This window comes from Empidonax traillii, unplaced genomic scaffold, assembly GCF_003031625.1.
Source record: "Empidonax traillii isolate 1590-97213 ecotype Southwest subspecies unplaced genomic scaffold, ASM303162v1 scaffold248:size1534464, whole genome shotgun sequence".
Taxonomy (NCBI): Eukaryota; Metazoa; Chordata; class Aves; order Passeriformes; family Tyrannidae; genus Empidonax; species Empidonax traillii.
In genome coordinates this window covers 944,534-962,460 of record NW_020955441.1, presented here as the reverse complement: position 1 = coordinate 962,460, position 17,927 = coordinate 944,534, and the positions used below count along the sequence as shown (strand labels likewise).

Sequence of the window (17,927 nt, the reverse complement as noted above, 5' to 3'; positions counted from 1 at the left end):
TACACATTTTGTATATTTTAACTCCATTTTCCCCCACAGTGAGCTGCAAAATAAAGTGTAGTATGAAAACATTTGTATTTCTTCAGCTATGGGATAGTCATTACCTTGTTGGCAGTGCTGAAACAATTAAGTACATTCATCTTTGTCTGGGGTAAAGTCCTTCCCTTCATGTGCATGATAAGCTTATTAGTCTTTGTTGTTGTTGCTGTTCCCTGCCCCTCATCACAACGTGTCCTTGCATTTGTATACCCAGACCTTCCTGAGCTGGCTCACCAGGCCAGAGCAAGGAGCACATCACACCAGTGCAGCTTTAAATGGAAAAGCTGAGCTTGACATTTGAGTTTCTTCCATTCTGTTACCTGCCAAAAAGGACCTCCAATTACCAAAGGCTATTTATAGGTCTTAGAATAACTGATTCCTTTATGTAAAGCTGTTTCCTCTTGTCATACTGTAAGTCCAAGAGCAAGTTTTGCTGCTCTTTTTTTCTTCTCACCTCCCAAAGCAAAAACCCAGTAGGGGAATACACTGTGGCAAGTCCTTTTTAGAAGATTCTACAAGATGATCTTGCTTGGAACAGCAACCTACGAGGAAGAGGTTCAAGTTCTGTTGATAGTCATTATTTGTTGTGTCAGAAACTGATCTAATTTCCATTTTTGAAAATAATACCCAGATTCTGAGATAAGAAGGGATACTATTTGCTAGAAAAGGCAGCTCCTGAGATACTGTTTCAGAAACATGAGGAAGAAACACATTCATGCCTGCTGTAAGTTGTCAACTTAAAAACCAGTATCTAAGTGTTATTACCAAAAAAGGCTCACTTATTTTGAAAGTTAATATAGTGGGATTTCTTTCCACTGCTTCTCAGTACTTATCTGGAGAGGCATATAATGAATTTTAGATTTCTGCAGGGCTCTCAGTAGGACCTTAGAAAAGCATCTCTCAAATGAGAAATGGTTTCAAGCTCACCTCTACACTGACTCCTCCCTGTGCACCAAACCATTGCACTGGGGTAACAATCCGAGTGATGGGGTTTTGCTTCCAGTGGAGCCGCAAATCCATATATAGAACACAAATCTAACCAGGCAACAAGAGTTACCAATGCAGTGAAAGTTCTTAAGTTGTTATTGCAGATCAAGGCCTTCACTGACACCTGTGGAAACTTTGTACTGGTAGTGAATGGAGAATTCTTACAATAGCATTTGCTGCTTTCTGGTTCAAACCAAGCTCTGCATCTCTTCACTCCTTTTTTATTTAACGTCCCACAATTTCATTATTACAAAAAGAAATACCCTCCAAGTTATTTTTTTAATGCTCTCTTCTTCCTATAATATTATTTATACTACAAAAGCATATTATCTTGGTATCTGGCAAACATAAACAGGAGGCACAGAGCAGTACCTGTCACAGAAGGTAGTTTTTAACTTACCCTTGCTTATAAAACTCACCCTCTCACATGAGCAAGGAGAAGATGACAGACTCACTCAACCTGATGACTGATGAGAGTTTTGAAGGAACACGTGATCCCTATACAATTCCTGCTGCTTGAAATCTCCACTTGAGGACAACAATCTTAAAAGAAAAACTATGGCAGTGATCCTACTGATCTTGAGTCCTTTTCTTTCCCCCAGAGTATTAACCTGGTCTTCAGTGGCATTTAAGCACTGCCTCCTCAGTTCAGCAACAGTTATTTTACTCCGTGGCACGTTAGGAATTTTTTTGATCTATTTCATGTTTTTTAGATCAGCCACTAGATGGCACTTAAAGTTTGCTTTCTTTTCCACTTTTTTTCCAGAGGTATTTTTCAAAGATCTGTTCATCTATAATTAAGAGTTGATGACTCCCATTGGGACTATGTTGGCGGAAAGCAAGATGCAGCAATATTTGAGTGAAAGCAGGCAAAAGTATAACCATTAAAGCGGGAACAATGACTATAATTTAAATAAGATTTGGGTGGTTGCAGTGTTTGCATAATCCCTCCTGGCATGCAAGAGCAGTAGAGAAGCCTGTGGCTTTGCTCTCCTGCTGCGTTTCAACAAAAATGGAAAATTGTAATGAACAGCAACATTTTTCCTATCTTTCATATTCACTCTCTTCTTACTCTCTCTTCCTCCATTCCTTTAAGTGGAATGCAGTCTACTTAAGGATTGCATTGTGATGAAATTAATGTATAGCTTGGTAAACTCTGCACTGGATTTTCCAAATCAGAATCCTCTGTTTGCAAGTTCAGGATATAAATTAAAACTTACTTGGTATGTGTTAACCCAGTAAGGGCAGGTGACGTATAGCATCCTGAATTATGTACATTTTTACTAAGGTTACCTAGTTCTGTATTAGTTGCTACTCCTGTAATGACATAGTCTGGAGCTCTTGTATTTCTCTTCCCTCCCTTCTAATTTTTTTTTTTTTTTTAATAACTAACATTGTATTTTGGCTTAAAGATGGTTAAATCAGTTTTGGTAAGTAAACTTCTATGACCCTGCCTATTTCCTGTCCTGTCAAACCTTTCCTTGTAAGAATAACAGTGTCCTTTTATTTGGTGGAGTGTAGCATGATGTTTTTGGCAGGCTCAACATTTTTGACTTGCATAAATTTGTGACCTCAAGTGCAAGAAAAGTGAATGCTTGCTTCAGTGCCTCATGGTTTCTGCCTAAAAAGAAAAGTGTCCACATCGCTAACCATTACAATTTCTGAAGGAAAATTATCAGCACACTTATTCCACCTGAATGCACATGACTGCACTTCCAAAGAAAAGAACCAGAAATAAAAATAAGTATTTTGCACCTAGTTATGTAAGGTACCAAAAAGCCTGAAAATATAGGGCAGAGTGTACTGCCTTCCTGGTTTCTAGAATTGGCACACATGGCGCTTCCCTCACCAACAGCTATTTGGCAATCTCTGCCTTAGTAAGGATGTGATCCTGCAAAGTGTAAATTTGGGTCTGCTGCTGGGCAGAGAATGTCACTGCATGGTTAAAGGTTGCAGGATCAGGTCTGAAGTGAATTTACGTAATTATTTTCCTGAACTTTCCCTGCATAAACTGTGGTTATTTAGCTCTTTACCACTGAAGTGATGCTTTTCTCCTACTCAGAACACAGCAAGAAAGCCTTTTAACCTGCCAAGTCTGAAAAACTGACAGATTAATGTTATATTGCGAGCCCTCATCCAGAAAGTAACTACTGTATTTGAATATGTAAAGTATGTTTAAACAAACATATGTGAGCTGTATATGCCTACTTACTTTTTTCCCCTTAGATTTTGATGGTTTTTTTCATTACATCACAAAAATTTTATATTAATCTTTGGCTTTGTAGACAACATTTGTATGGTAAATTTTGTAACAAATAAGAGGTTTGTATCAATTAATATTCCTTGTAGTCTTGAGCTGAAGGAAGTTATCTTTTATCTGCTATTGTTTATAGCAAAGGAATTAGTTTGCTTTCGTTTTGCAGGAGGAAAAAGAAAACACAAACAGTCATGAATGTAGCATCTTTGGCCAGATTCTTTTGACGTGAGTATTTTGTGGTTTATGGATTCCTAGTCTGAAAGGTTGTCTCCAAGTGTCCAAGACAAAATAACTATGTGTCCTAGTTGGAAGGAAACGTCTTTCCTTTGCAGCTAAACTAACTGTGCCATGTCTAGGAAGCATGGCAGAGTACCCAATGCTGCCTTGCTAACACACCTCGGTCCTGACTGCAACCTCCCTGCCTGCCCAGCTTACACTCTGGTCACTGCCAAATTACAGGGACCCTTCCTTAGGGTGCAGGACAGCGTCAAGGAATCCCCACTTGTCAGGTTTTCACAGCAGCAAACACAAAACCTCAGTCTCGCTTTCCTACGCTTCCATTTTGCAGCTATTGCTGGCAGGGAGCCAAGCTGTCAGCCTTACAGGTAATTCAGGCCATTGAAATTCTGCAGGAGTTTATTGTTCATCCTATCTATGGCTGTATCTTAGCAACATATGTGGGCTGAAGCAGTCAAAGAGAAGAAGGAGGTGTTTTGTTTGGGGATAAAGTAGGATATTTCCTTGCTGTTCTTACCTTTCTTCTCAGCTTGCACTGAGGCATCAGTAATGTGAGAAAATTGAAGAAGGAGCTGTGACAATGACAGGAAATCATGCATCCAGCAACAGAGAACTCATTGCCCTCCCCAGATGTGAAGAGGAGACGGCTGAATAAGAACAGACTCAGTGCTCCCACTTCATTATTTTGGTGAGGGTTTTTTTGCCTGGTTGGTTGGGTTTTAATATTAATCATATCAATTAAGCTACTAAAAGTTTTCCAGGAAAAACTGAATAAACCTCACTGCCTGGAAGACTGCTACCAAGTGAAAAGCCAAACTGCTGCTCCAGGGAGGCAGCAAGGTACTGGTATTTCTGTCAGAAAATCATTCCTCACTGTACATCTTGTTATCAGTTTCCAGCCAAGAAAGGCTTTAAGAGTGGTTTTAAAGAGGGCCTCCTATTTCTGGAAGCATGACAGATGTTGTGTCCCACCCCAGGTCACCTGCAAAGAGCCTCCAGACTGCTGTTCATAACTTTCCCAAACGCCAGCTGAGTAAGTCTGACTAACAGTCAAAACAGGCAAGCTTTCACCATTGTATCCTGAGCAGGCTAGAGATCTGCTGTGTGGGAGAAAGTAGCCTCTGTTTGCATTTACTTTTTATTTGGATGACCTTTGAGATGTTTAGCATTTATGGGACAGCCTGGACTGAGCAGAAAAGCATAGCTCAGGCACTTCCAGGTAGTTTGGTTCCTACAACAGGTTTTTTGATTTTTCTGTTCTATCTGCTCCTGGCCACCTACTTGCCAGCAGAACCTGCCTATTTATTTTTACATCATTTTTGGCTAATAAAGTTGATTTTAAAACTATGAGAACCACATTAGTAACAATAATAACAAGTTGGACTCCACCTCTGTCCCCCTTCTCCTGAAGTTTGCTATTCAAATGTACAGAACATGTGTCCAAGGCATGGCTATGCGCATATTACAGCATGCAAATGATCACTGATGCCAGGGCTGCATACAAGCTAAATGAAACATTATTACTCATTTGCAATTATTCCAAGACATTTTGAGTAGCTGCCAAAATAAGAGAACAGCTGGATGAGGAGAGGGATAGGATCTGTTTAAGCTGGCACTCAGGCTGAACAAACTCATGCAAAGTCACAGCCATGGTTGTCTGGAAGACTTAACTTTATCCCACTGTTGAGCTGGTGCACAACAACACGTGTTGTTGCGTGCTAACAACATCTGCCCAGAAAATGGGTCACTCTTCCAGTATATTTGAGCTGCTGGAGAACACTCAGTGCCTCTAGAGCCACAGATCAATAAAAACAATGTCACATCACAATCAGGACTGTCTGCCTGTGGTAGGTTTGTTCATCATGATACTACATTGTGGATACTAAGCCAGGTTAGAAATGATATGGGAGTTTATTACAAATATTGTGACTGTGTGAATAGAGTAGATGTGGAGAAAGCTGAGGCTTAACTTGTATCTTATATTCCCCTAGGATCTCCCTGGATGGAACCTTTTCTCCTCACACCTTTGCTCATTGATCTCTACCTTCTGGATCACCAAACTCTCATCTCCAGGTGTGCCATCAGCTGGCAGGAAATGGGTAGGATGATTAAATAGGATCTTGAAAAATTCATGTGAAATCTGCTCACTTCTAATGAACAGTAGAGAAATAATTTAAGCTGTATTTAACTGGTGCAAAACAGAAGTGCTTACAAGTTAGGCATTAGAATCAAAATCACATTAACAGCAAAACTCCTGGCTTAGCATTCTAAAGCATATGCCAATAGTCCAGGGAAAACCTTTCTGGTGCAACTCCATCATAGGTCTATTAAGTTGCCTCTTCTGATAAAAGTATTTTACATGGTCTCACTGGTCTGTGCATGTTCCCAAAGTCTGGTGGTGTTGCTGGCAAAGCTTTATTATATTCCTACATTACATAGGGAACTGTGCAAATGCTAAACAAAAGAAAATGACATCCAACTGCTAACAAAGACACGTTGGGTACTCAGATTTCCCCCCTCTTCCCACAGCCAAAGTGGCAGTCAGACAAAGGCTTCTTATGAATCCTTGCTCATTGTGTGAAGCACAACTCAAACAATCACCAAATGGTATTAATCATGGCCTTCCATAGCTCTATAATTAATATATTTAAAGTTATCCAGCATGCTAAATACAATTTTCAGCAGCTGAGAACTGTGAAACTGATACAGCCCTCATCAGAATATTGAGGGTACTGGCATTGCTTTAAAACTATCTCCATACTCAACTCGAACAGTTTCTATGCACATAGGTCTTCAAGAAAAGTCAGAGGACTGCAAATTTAAAGAGCTATGGAAGTATTTTATTGGATTCGTGTTTGCTAATGCCCAATACTCAAGGTCAAAAAGAACATTTATATATTTGGCCAGAAACATGGCGTTGCAAGAGATCAAGATGCCAGAACGTTATGCTTGATCAACAGTAAGTGCCCAAGGGATTTGAATGAAAACATTTGGAAGAACTAAACCAATAGCTGTCAAGAGTCCTCTGTCTATAAATGCAGTTGTTTTTAGTAAACATCTGTTGAGTGTTTTTAATTCACCTAAGGAAATACGTTGGACTTATGATTTTTTATGTGTTTCTGGGACACGAGATCACAAATTGCCAAAGAACTTTGGCACAATTAAAAGGAGTGAGAGTCAGACAGAACACTTCAAACACTAGTCCGGGCAAATTCTGAACGTTTGCCAAGTGAAATGCAATTGATCAGGGTTTGTGCACTGCTTACTACTGAGAGATAACAAAAATCTGTCTAAGGAATAATTACTGGAAGAGACAGCTGTGGGGTGGGACACAGCATTGGCCTCATATGATCTGTATACAAGAAATCATTAATATAGAATTACATCTGAGATACAGTATAGTCATAAGACTGAGGGACCTTCGCTTAGAGACCCTTTTCTCCACCAAAATGAAACACAGAATGCTTCTGATATTTCACAGGCTCAAAGTTATTCCTAAGGGCAAGAACTAGTCAGCTATGTCATAGTCTCCCCAGGGAAGCTGTAGAAACCCTTCTGGCTTGATGAAGACAAAGAAAGGAAAAAGCACCCCGCAGAGAACAGCTCTGCATTGGCTGGTGGGTTGAGTAGATGACCTGATGAGTCTTTTCCATCTATAATTTTATTCTGTGGCTTTGATACTGAAGCCCTGTGGACATCCACAGCGCTCTTGCTTTCCTGGAAGCTTTAATAAAGATCTGGTTTGGAACTCGGAATAACTAATACTACTGAGCAAATGACTCTAGGATGGGGTGAGAGGAAACAAGAATGCCAGTGGGAACATGCTCTGTCACGCTAGTTAGGTTTATTCTGGCCATGAACACCAGGATTCCCTGCAACACTTGCATCAATATACAGTAACTGCAGTGGATGTCGGCATGCTGCTTACTTCAATGCAGAAAAAAACCAGTGCATAACCACTTATTGTACTGTTTGCCCAAGATATTGTTTGGATTTATAAGCTCCCATGTCTGGCCTGGTCCAAAGACTTTAGTTCATTAGGAGAGGCAGGAATCAATCTAGAAATCCTCACTCAGCAACAAACATGTCAGTATTTCTCTACTCTTCACCTGGTCTGTGGCTATCGCAAGCCTACTTCCTCTTCACTGTTAGCACATCCTCTTGCTAAAGTTGGTGCAAGCTCACAAAAGCCATTTTCACATTTATTTGTCAGTCCAAAGACTGTACTTCTACTTCACCCTGTTGCCACTGGAGTTACTTCAGGGGCAAACACAATTCCAGTTCTACCTCAGAGAACAGCAAGAAGATTCACAATCTCTCGTCACCCAAAACTTGATCACAGAGAGAAGGCTTGATTCTCTGGGTGAGATACACCAGAAGCCCCTAGGACAGAACCAGTTTTGAGCAGTCTCTGTTGGTCCATAGAGCAGAGCTTCTCAGCTAACAGTCAGGTTTCCAACAGTTTGCAAAATCTATTTTGCCAATACATTAACTAAATGAAATATGGTAGAATGTAGCCTAGAGCAACACAGATCTGAATCTAGAAACCTAGTCTGTGGAGGAATAGTGGTACCAGAGGAATATTCTGACTCAGCTGGAGCAACTTCTCAGATCTGAAGGAAACTTTGCCCACTGGGAACTCACAGCAGGTCACAGCTCTGTTTCTCATGAGATTGGCCACATCTGTTCCCTTTTATGAAAGAGAAACACTTCATTAGAGCCCTGAGTAACCTTATGTTGGGCAATACTGGGCACTCCTGGTTTCATCAAATGGTGAATCAGTGGGTTCCATTATTGCTTCATACCTCATACAGTAAAGTTTTGGGTGGGTTCTTGGACAAGAATCTTGGCTCTGAACGATGTGTTTGATATGATAGCCTTGGACACAGCCATATAATAATTCAAGCACTTCTTACAAAGTGCATGTGTTTACTTACATCAATAAGCACAAAATGAAAGCCATCACTTTTGCTATTGTATAAAATAAAAACACCTCAACACTTACAACTCCTGGAATTCAGGGGGACCTACACAGACAAAGGACCCTGCTACGTGGCTTAGGAAAGAATCTTAAATTCCAGACCTTTCCATCAGCTGCAGAATGGCCCTGTGGAAAAACCTCCTCCAGAACTGAAAGCTGACTGTGAGGGTCCACACAGACTGGTATCCCTGAAATTCAGAGACTCAAACTGCACAAATATGCAAGGCAGAACAGAATCTGGCGCTTAGTAACATATAAGTTGCTCTTTTTAAAATTTTTGAATGTTTCTTATGACTTCAGCTGTTTATTACTTGGCTCTATCACAATCCAGTTTACTCTCTAATTTCCAAATTTCCAGATTTCTAAATTTGAAGTCTGAATGCATGAGAAAGCTTGAAAAAGCACTAGGTTGCTACATAAGTACTGAAGGTAGCTGCAATTTTAAAAAAATATAGTGGGAGTCTGACTGCTGAAATCAGTGGCATTCAGACTGGGCTTTAACAACAAATTACATTTAGAGTGAATAAATACAGAGGTCTTAGGCCCTCAGATGTCATCCCTCTCCTTCCTTCAGTCTGGACTGGCATGGGGATGGTGGGTGAAGATTCTGGTAGTTACCCTTAATCCAGCAGTAGACTAAATCCAGCACAAGTGTAAGTGGACACCAGGACTGACTTGCCTCTGCCACAGGTCAGGATTTAATTTCTTTCAGTTCTTATCCCATAAAAACGCAATAATCTTTTTTAGTGACCTATACTGGATTCTGTAAAACCCTTAAGCGTGGAGTTGAAGGTACAGACATAACATTTGGTCAGCACAAATCCACTCTCAGACCTACCATGTCTAAACTTTAAATAGTTGTTAGTATAACAGATAATTGAGCATAGTGTCGCTTGAAAGCCTGTTTAACTAATCAGTCCCTCATTACAGAGAAAAGTTCTTGGTGGGGAAACAGTTCTGTTTGTTCCCATTCTTACCTTAATGTAATATTGCTGCTATATTTTGTCCTCTAGAAAGCTCTGGGGACTGTGGCTTTGCAGTTCGCTCTTTCCTCTAAATGCCTTACACAGATGACACACCCTTAGCAGTGCTGGGCCAGAGCTTGGGAACATCAGCCTGTTCCAAAAACCAGAGTTCCCACATAACTCCATAATTCGCTGCTATCAGGTTACTGGGCCAGCCACAAATTGACTAATGTAATAGTCATCAAGGATCAGGAGGTCGTAGAGTGAGTGTTCAATTTTCAGGGGAGGGTGATTTGTCCTTTAGGTTCACAAACACTTTATCAACACACAAACATGCAAGAAATCCCCATCTGCCAGCCATGCACAATATAAAAATAAAAGGGAATCTACAACCTTAACTTGCAGGGATAGATCTTAGACAGGGCCCTCTGAACTCTGTCAGTGCTGCTCGTACCACGGGTGCTTCCCCAGCTGCAGGAGAACAGGCCAAGGACACGAGAGCAGCTGGGACTCAGCACTGCAGAGCATTGCTTGCCTTACTGCGACTGAGGAATATCATTCTTAATTGGATATCGTTCCCTCTCCCTTGCTGTTTTCAGTCCACAAACCCAACAGCAACAGCAATCAAGAGCGATTCCTTTCCTCCCCTCGTGCTTCACTGATGAAATGCAGCTTTTCCTACAAAATCATCTCAGTCTTAGAAGATCAGATTAGGCTTCTCCTAAGCTAGAAGGGTCTTTTTAGTTGCTCTTTGAACTTCAGCTTTGCATGACTCTTTGCTTACTTCTCACAGTCTTTTAGCAACCAAACCGATTCATAACCTGCAGAGAGGGACTTTGCTCCAGCTATAACAACAGCTTAGATTAGAAGAAAACAGGACTTACATCTTCAGTAGCTCAAAATCCTGAACATACTGATGTTTTCTTCACTGGACCAGCTCAGCAGTGCTGCAAACACTAAGAAAGTGGTGAAATGAGCACAGGCTCTAATTATGGGCTGCAGCTGTTTACACCAGCCAGTCTCCTGCTAACTACTTTTAATTGCCAGTGTCATAGAATTGCAGAATGGTTTGGGTTAGAAAGAACCTTAAAGATTAAGTTCAAACCCCCTGCATAGGCAAGGACAATTTCCACTAAATCAGGTTGCTCAGGGTTCCATCCACAGCTCCTCTGGGCAATGATATATTCAGCAGGATAAATATCTGGTGGTGATCTGCAAATAATCGCCAAATAAAAGTCAGTCTGAATTCACTGATTGGAAGCTAGCAGGGAGAGTTCATTGAAAATCTGCCTACACTCCCAGAGCTGCTCATCCTCTCTGTAGTAATCTGCTGTCTGAAAGAGCTTTCTAAGTGTTAAACTGCAAGATCTAAGCTAGACAGTTATTTTACAGTAGATCATCCTTCCCTGGATATTGCAATGCCAGCAATCATTCTTAGTATTTCGTTTGCATAGTAATCAGTGAAGAATGTAGTCCTAGCAGTGTTTTTTCTCTAGTTGTTGTATTCACTACATTATTTTGTCATATGAAAACACATATATTTCCACCTAGAATGACTTTATTCAGTCTGCAACTGAAGCTCATCTGAGTGGCATATGCAAAAAATATAAATTAATTTTGGAAGAGGTAATTGTTTAACACCCCTGGGCTGCCACCCTGGGACAGAGTGATTTTTGTTGCTTGAGGTGAGCAAATAAACCTATTAAGCTTCCCAATTCAGGCAGAGACAATAAGATCATGAGGGTTGCATGGACTTACTATGGACTTCATAAATGTGTTTCTTTCTATTTAACCCTTCACTATCTCACACTTTGCAAGTACCTCTAGACTTCTGAGCTACCATCCAGATATATTTCATACAGCTGCTCAAAATAAACCAGTTTGTTATTTGAGCTCCTCAAGCTCCCAGTGCCATAAGCACAGCTCACCTTTTCCCACCCATGTTTATCCTTAGATATGTGTTCTCTGCCTTAATATCTTGAAGATCAGGTGAGACTAAAATGCTAAATGAGGTCCCAGTGTAGACTGTAGACCAAGAGTCTCTTCCTGCCAGCTCTGTAAAAGAGAAAAAGCAAGTGCTGTTTGTTTGGTGCTTATACTGGAACATGCAGTACAGAAAGCTGATAGAGCAGTTTATGTTTCCATCCTTCCTGAAAAGAAACTTGGCTTTAAGCCACCTGCTTCTTCTGACCTTAAGGGACCTGGTGCTGTGCAAAAGTGTGAAGGAGTTCACCTGCTAGGCTATGTGGCATACTTTTGGGCCCCATTGCATTCCCCAGAGCAATGGTTCTGATGTAGTGTCAGCAGTCTCTGAAATAACTGTAAAAAGCAGAAAGAAAGTCTGCACATTCAAAGGAGCAAAAAGGGGAAATAAAAATAACAAATTGACTTTCAGAGTCTGACCTGATATGTATTTGGCTCTAAGTAAAAACCTCTGCGTATCACATCACAAGGTGGTTGAAAGATTCTATTTTTTTTTCTTTTTAAAGAAGCATTTACAGCACCTCTGGAAAGAAAGAAAGTAAGAAACAATTTCTGAATTAGCTTCTCTAAGGAAAGGGAGGAGTGGACAGGAGCCCCTCCTACAGGAGCCCCTCCTACAGCATTGATTGAAATTGTGTCAAGTGCCGTTCAGTGGAACTTTTTTCCACAGTGACTATAAGCCATGAGCTAACTTTTAATACTGGCTGTTCCTTTCTCTGTATATGCACTTAAATGTCTTCTAGTAAAAGTGCAAAGCCCAAAGCCACTGTTCAGCATCAGCCAAACTAAAGCACGAGCTAAATGTCTAACAGCTGCTGAGCTCATTTGTGCCTTTCAGGAGAGGCTGGATTAGCTGCCACCCAAATAAAAGCAAGCAGCGTGAGCTTCACCTTTATTTGTCTGCAGCAGAGGGGAAGGAGCTGCTACCAATGCTCTGTCCTTGTGGGAGCTGGACCTGACTGACCCTTGGCTCTGTCTAGACATACAAGCCTTTCCTTTAGGTTGCCAGACTGCGCGTATTTCAGATTTGAACTCCCGCCCCAATATCGGTGTTGAAAGAGCTCTGTATATCAGAAATCCCCCAGAACAGTTTAGAGATGGGCTCACCTGTGATCAGTGGGAGGGAGACTCTAAAGTAGCTGTCAGAGAAAAAAATCTTGAATCCAAAAATGGAGAAAACCTTTCAGTCAGCTTAGCAAATGGTAAGGTATGGGAGAGTTTGCAAAACAAGAAGAAACCAGTGAAATAGCTGTTATGTAACAGCAATTAACTTCCTTAGCTGATCTTACTTGTTAATTTACTCAGGTGGGTGGCAAAATATTGTCACTAGAAGTCATATGTCCTGGGGTGATGGAAAAGTGTATGAGCAGGAGGCAATTAAATGGTTGTAAAAGGGTTGGGCAGAATATGACACAGTGCCAGCTTCAGCTAATGAACCTGCCTAAATTTATGGCAGGATAAAACATGTTAATTTATGGGTCATTTGAGTTCTCAAGTGACAGGTCAGATCTGTGGAGTGGCAAGCATAACATCATTATTGAAATATGCATTGGCAAGCATTGTGAGATGCCCTTATGTTAATAACATTTAGATTTATAAGCAGTTCTGGATGATAACAAGTGGCTGTTCAGTCAATTGAATGAACACAGAGAAGTGACTGGAGGCTGGGTTACTGGCACGGGGTCAAGGCACTCCTGGGCGGGTGGGACATCTCTCCATCCATAAAAATTTTTGTTTGTTACTTTTGCTCTGGCCCTCTGAGAGCTCAGAGCAGAACTCCACTGACCTATGAAGTTCTGCTTCTGTGCCAAAGTATCTCCATCAGCCCTTTCAGCTGCACAGCACCCATCCCACACCAGGCCTGCCGGTATTGCCAGAGTCGAATTCTCAGCACATCTGTCTGAGCAGGACACAGGCTCAGCTGAGGGAGCACCAGGGCCCTTCTCTGCTCTTTGTTTTCCTTTCCTCTGCTGGAGCTGTGGATGGCTGTGCTGAGCACGGGTGAGATCCCAGAGGCACTTTAAGGATTCAGGGTAAAATCTTGTTCCAGTGAAATCAATGGGAGTTTTGCCATTGACTTTGGTGGGGCAGGACTTCATTCATAAAGTGTTGACTGTTATAATAGATTTACCAGCCCTGCAGGCAGCCCATGCAGCAGTGTAATAGATCTGGCACTCTTGCTTCTAGAAATGAATCCCCTGGCTCAGGCCAAGGTCTGCAGAGAGCAACTTCCCTGCGCCAAGCCCTTCATCTGGGAAACCTCCCACCCGATACTCCGCTGTGAGCCTGGGCGCGAGTGGGGCTGACCTGTGCCTCCACCACAGGAGGATGACCATTCATGCCACCCTGCTCTCAGAAAAGCCAGAAGTCCCATGCAGGTGCAGCCCAGGTGGTTCTGCATTGCAGTGAGCTGGTCCCTCGAGCAACAGCAGCAAGGGTGGACTTTTCTGGCTTGAGCCGTGGCCAAGCTGTCCCTCAGCAGCCTCAGCACAAAGATGGCTCAAGCCACCCTCTGAGCCAGCATCTGCACAGGCAAAGGGATGAAGTCTGGCTCGTTACAGGGCCAGGATGCTGCTGTAGCAGCCAGCACTGAACCTGTGCTACAGCTGCAGAGAGGGCTGTGGTCTCAGTGCCTGCCGTGTGTGCTGCCCCGGCGGGATGGTCACTTTATTTAAAAAGAAAAAAAAATGAGAGAGGGAATCCTGCTCCATTGTCCTACTGCAAGTGGAAAAGGGCTGAACTAATTCAAACCAAACTCGGAACAGAAACTCCTCCCAGGCGGAGGCATTTTTCTGTCAAGTTTCAGCCCTGGGAGAATTTTTACAGCTGAGCAATAAACTCTAGAAACAGAGGTTAAGGGCCTCACCAGCTCCAGGCTCCTAATACAGGGAGCAGCACAGAGCAATGGGCACTCTGTAGGAATGTGTCAGGCTGATGGGTAGCTGCACTTACTAGGGAAAGAAGGGGGTTAATTACCATAATTGCCCAACAAACATTTCCTAATATTGTCACTTTTTGCCCACAAGTTACAATTTCTGTTACTATAGAGGCAAGATGTTGATACTGGATTCATTTTCTGGGTTTTATTCCTTTTTGTCATTTTTCCCATGAACTAATAAGCCACAGTGGATTTGAAAGTATGAGCAAATGTGAACACTATACAAAGCACTTTTATGTTCTATTGACATTTTCTTCCCACCCTAATAATTTAGAGCTGTTAACATTAAAAAAAAAATAAGATGATCATACTTCCCATCACTTTCATTTCCCAAGTTTATGAAGGAAGAATTGTGAGTAATTTCCCATAGTTATTGTTTGCAGCACAACACATGGTCTCAATTACTGGGATAAGAAACATAGAGAGAGTACTGGTGAGGATAAATGATTTATCTGTGCATTTCATTCAAAATTCATTTTCCATGCCATAGTTTATATTACTCTGATCAACCATCATCTTTTTCATTTGACTTTATAAACATAATCCAAGTATTCTGAGCAGGACCCCGGGTCACAAGAGATCAGTTTGCTGACATATTTTTGGAGCAGTAAAGCACTTGCAGAGTGGCTCTCCACCAGACAAACGTACCTTCTGCTAAAAGTATCTGCCCAACAAGGGCACATCTGGACAAATCTAGACTACTAGGATACAAAATAACGCTTGGATTTGATTTTTGTTCTCATTTTCAAGAAAAGAAAAAGGGAGAACAGCTAGAATCGGGACCCATTCTCACACAGGACATAATTCCATGCAGTTTCTTTCTGGCACTTGGAGGTTCTTCACTTGCCTTTGCACCACTGCTGCCTTGAAAATGCCATTTCTGCCTGAAGGACCTGCCTGGCTGCAGGTCCATGGCTGATCTCCTGCGTGGGAGCTGTCCCAGGAGCAGCTGTTCTGGTTGAACCTCCTGGTGCTTTGCTCCCGCTGCTCAAGTGGCAGACAGGTACCATGGACGTGACTGTGTTGAACCAGCGTGTGCTGTGAAGAGGCAACCTCAGCACAGGTCACAGCAGCTCCGATGTGGCACAGGAACCACATTTATTGCTTCAGGACTTGATTGTTGCAGTCGATTTGAAGAGTGTGCTACTGCCTGGCTGGGACAAGCTGGTGGCACTGCTGAGACTGACAGCAAATGAAGTTTGGTTACTTGCAGATTTTGCAGGGACAGGGGTTCAGCTGACAACAAAAACAGCATTTCTTTTACTTTTTGCTGGTGCTCAAAGACAAAGCTGCTTCTCTTGCAGGACTGCTCCTGGTTAGAGATCATGCAGGACATGAGATATTTAATGCTCAGGGGGCTGGTGGGAAGGTCCCCCTGCATAAATCCTTTACCAATACTCTGTTTTATAAATAAATTCTAGGCTGGGCTGTGGGGAACCCAAGACTGTGCTTTTTGTTAGCACAAATGAGCCCAACACAAATAGTTGGTCCTTTTCACCAGAGGGTTGTGCAACTCCTACCTGACTTGGCCTTCAACCTGAGCCTGGTGGTCAAGTTGGGCCACACAATTTCCTCCCATGGTTTTTTCTGTGCTGCAGAAAACATTTTTGTTCCCAACATATTTTGGGATATAGGAGTGTGTAGCCTGTGTATGGGTGACAACAGGATCTTTAATAAATTCAGTCTCCTAAATCACATAATCATATTATGGGGCAAGTACATAATGGGCAGATTCACACAGAGATGGCTTTGTTGAAGAGTGAACTTTTGAAAGAATTTTGCTTCCTGGTTCCTTACCTTTGCTCTGAGCACATGTGTAGTGGATTTTTTTTCAGCCTTTTTTTTTTTTTTTATCTCTCTTTCATTGCTGGGTGCTGCTTTTGGTTTTAATCCAGGAAACACAGACAGGATAAATGATTTAAAAATAAAGACCAGGTCTCCTCAGGATCTCCCCCCATCTCTCACCAAAGTGATTCCGCACCACACAGCACCTCTCATGGCCTGAGATTCCCCTTGGGATTCTCTAGATCTGGCCTCGTGGTGTATCACAACCACATCTCACCTCTGTGGTGCTGAGATGTAAGAGCTCTACTAACAGACAGAGGATCTCTGAACTTTACATTCTTCTGGGGCTTCTCCCCAGTCCTGTGAGGACACTGAGATCTTGAAAAAGTACTGGGACAGAGCAGATTTGAAACTTGGAGGCAAAAAAATTATAGCAAAAAGCATTTAGTGAAGGGGATTTATGCCTTTGGCAAGTACAATTCAAACGTGGAACAGGAAATCTGTTCAATTCTGTCTTGATCACCTACCTTCTTTTTTTAATTCAGTAAATGAGGAATTGTCTTTAAGGCCTTATTAATCTCCCTGCAATACTTGCTGAAGTCTCATAATGGTCTGGACCTAATGGGCCTTGGATTTTTTTCTCTGTGGTTCATTTGGCAACCCCTTCCCCCCCACAGCCCTGTGTGCTGCTTTACAGCCCTTCCTGAAGTGCTGGTTGGCTCAGGAGTGCCAGCCCAGGGGGCAGCCGTGCATTAGAGCTGGCAGCCTTGTGCAGTGGCTACCACAACGTCACGTGGCTGTTGCTTCACACCAAAAGTCTCCTCTCTTCCAGTTCCCTGTTGTTTCAGCTTTGCATGATGCCATTACAGACTGACAGTGCAGTTCCCTTCGTATTCCTTGTCTGCTCTCCGCTGGCATCTTCCTCCTCTCTTCCTGCCCATCCCTCCTATCACATGTTCCTCCAAACAACAGCAAATTGTGCTATCACTCTCTCCTCTGGACCCAGCACTTACATTCCCAGTTCAGCTGTTCATATTTTGCCTGATAGTTGAATCCAGCTCCTGCTCAAGTGTTTTCCATCTACAGTTTATGTTTGATGCAAAAAGAATCAGGTGATAAAGGGGTCTAATGGTGATACATAATTTTTTTATTTAAAAAGACAACTTTATATCTGAAGATCTCTTTAAAGTGCCTAAATGAATCTAAAGAAATCTGCCTAAGTGTTTTCAGCTCTTTTCCATCCTTAAGGTATCTGTGCTGTGGCAGAGGTGGCAGCACTGAAAACTGAGACCTGTAATCCTGTTGGGCACCTCTGGATGGGGAGAAGTGGCACCACGTGGCTCTGAATCTCAGCAATTCAGGTAGGAAGCCCATTTCTCTACTATGTGCTTGGCAGTGAGCCATGTTTAAATGCAATATGGGCATGGGGACCATTGGTCCTGTTCCCTGGACTTATTAATTCCCTTGTTAGCTGAATTTACTCCTCAAAATGCAAACACACAGTATGGGCTGGATCTTTGTTGCATAAGCCAAACCTAAAGTCAGTGCACTCCAGCATGGAAATTGCACATGCAACTTCAAATTAAGAGTCTGGGGAAGGTTTAATTGTTTGGAGGATTTAGTGGAGCAGCACAAACCACGTGAGATGCTGGCTGGCCATGCATGGCATCAGCTGCAGTGGGGGGAACAGACCTCAGTGCTAGTGCAGCACAACAGGCGTGTGCTCATTGTGGTGCAGGGCTTTGGGCATCCACA

General features: G+C 42.3%; 1 long non-coding RNA gene across 1 annotated transcript; it reads left to right on the top strand.

Annotated features, from left to right (window-relative positions):
* Nucleotides 1-4,022: 4,022 nt before the first annotated feature.
* LOC114059924 lies at nt 4,023-17,533 on the top strand. Its single transcript, XR_003571778.1, has 3 exons — nt 4,023-4,208; nt 5,512-5,593; nt 17,421-17,533. It is a non-coding gene; the product is annotated as an uncharacterized LOC114059924 (long non-coding RNA).
* Nucleotides 17,534-17,927: the final 394 nt, after the last annotated feature.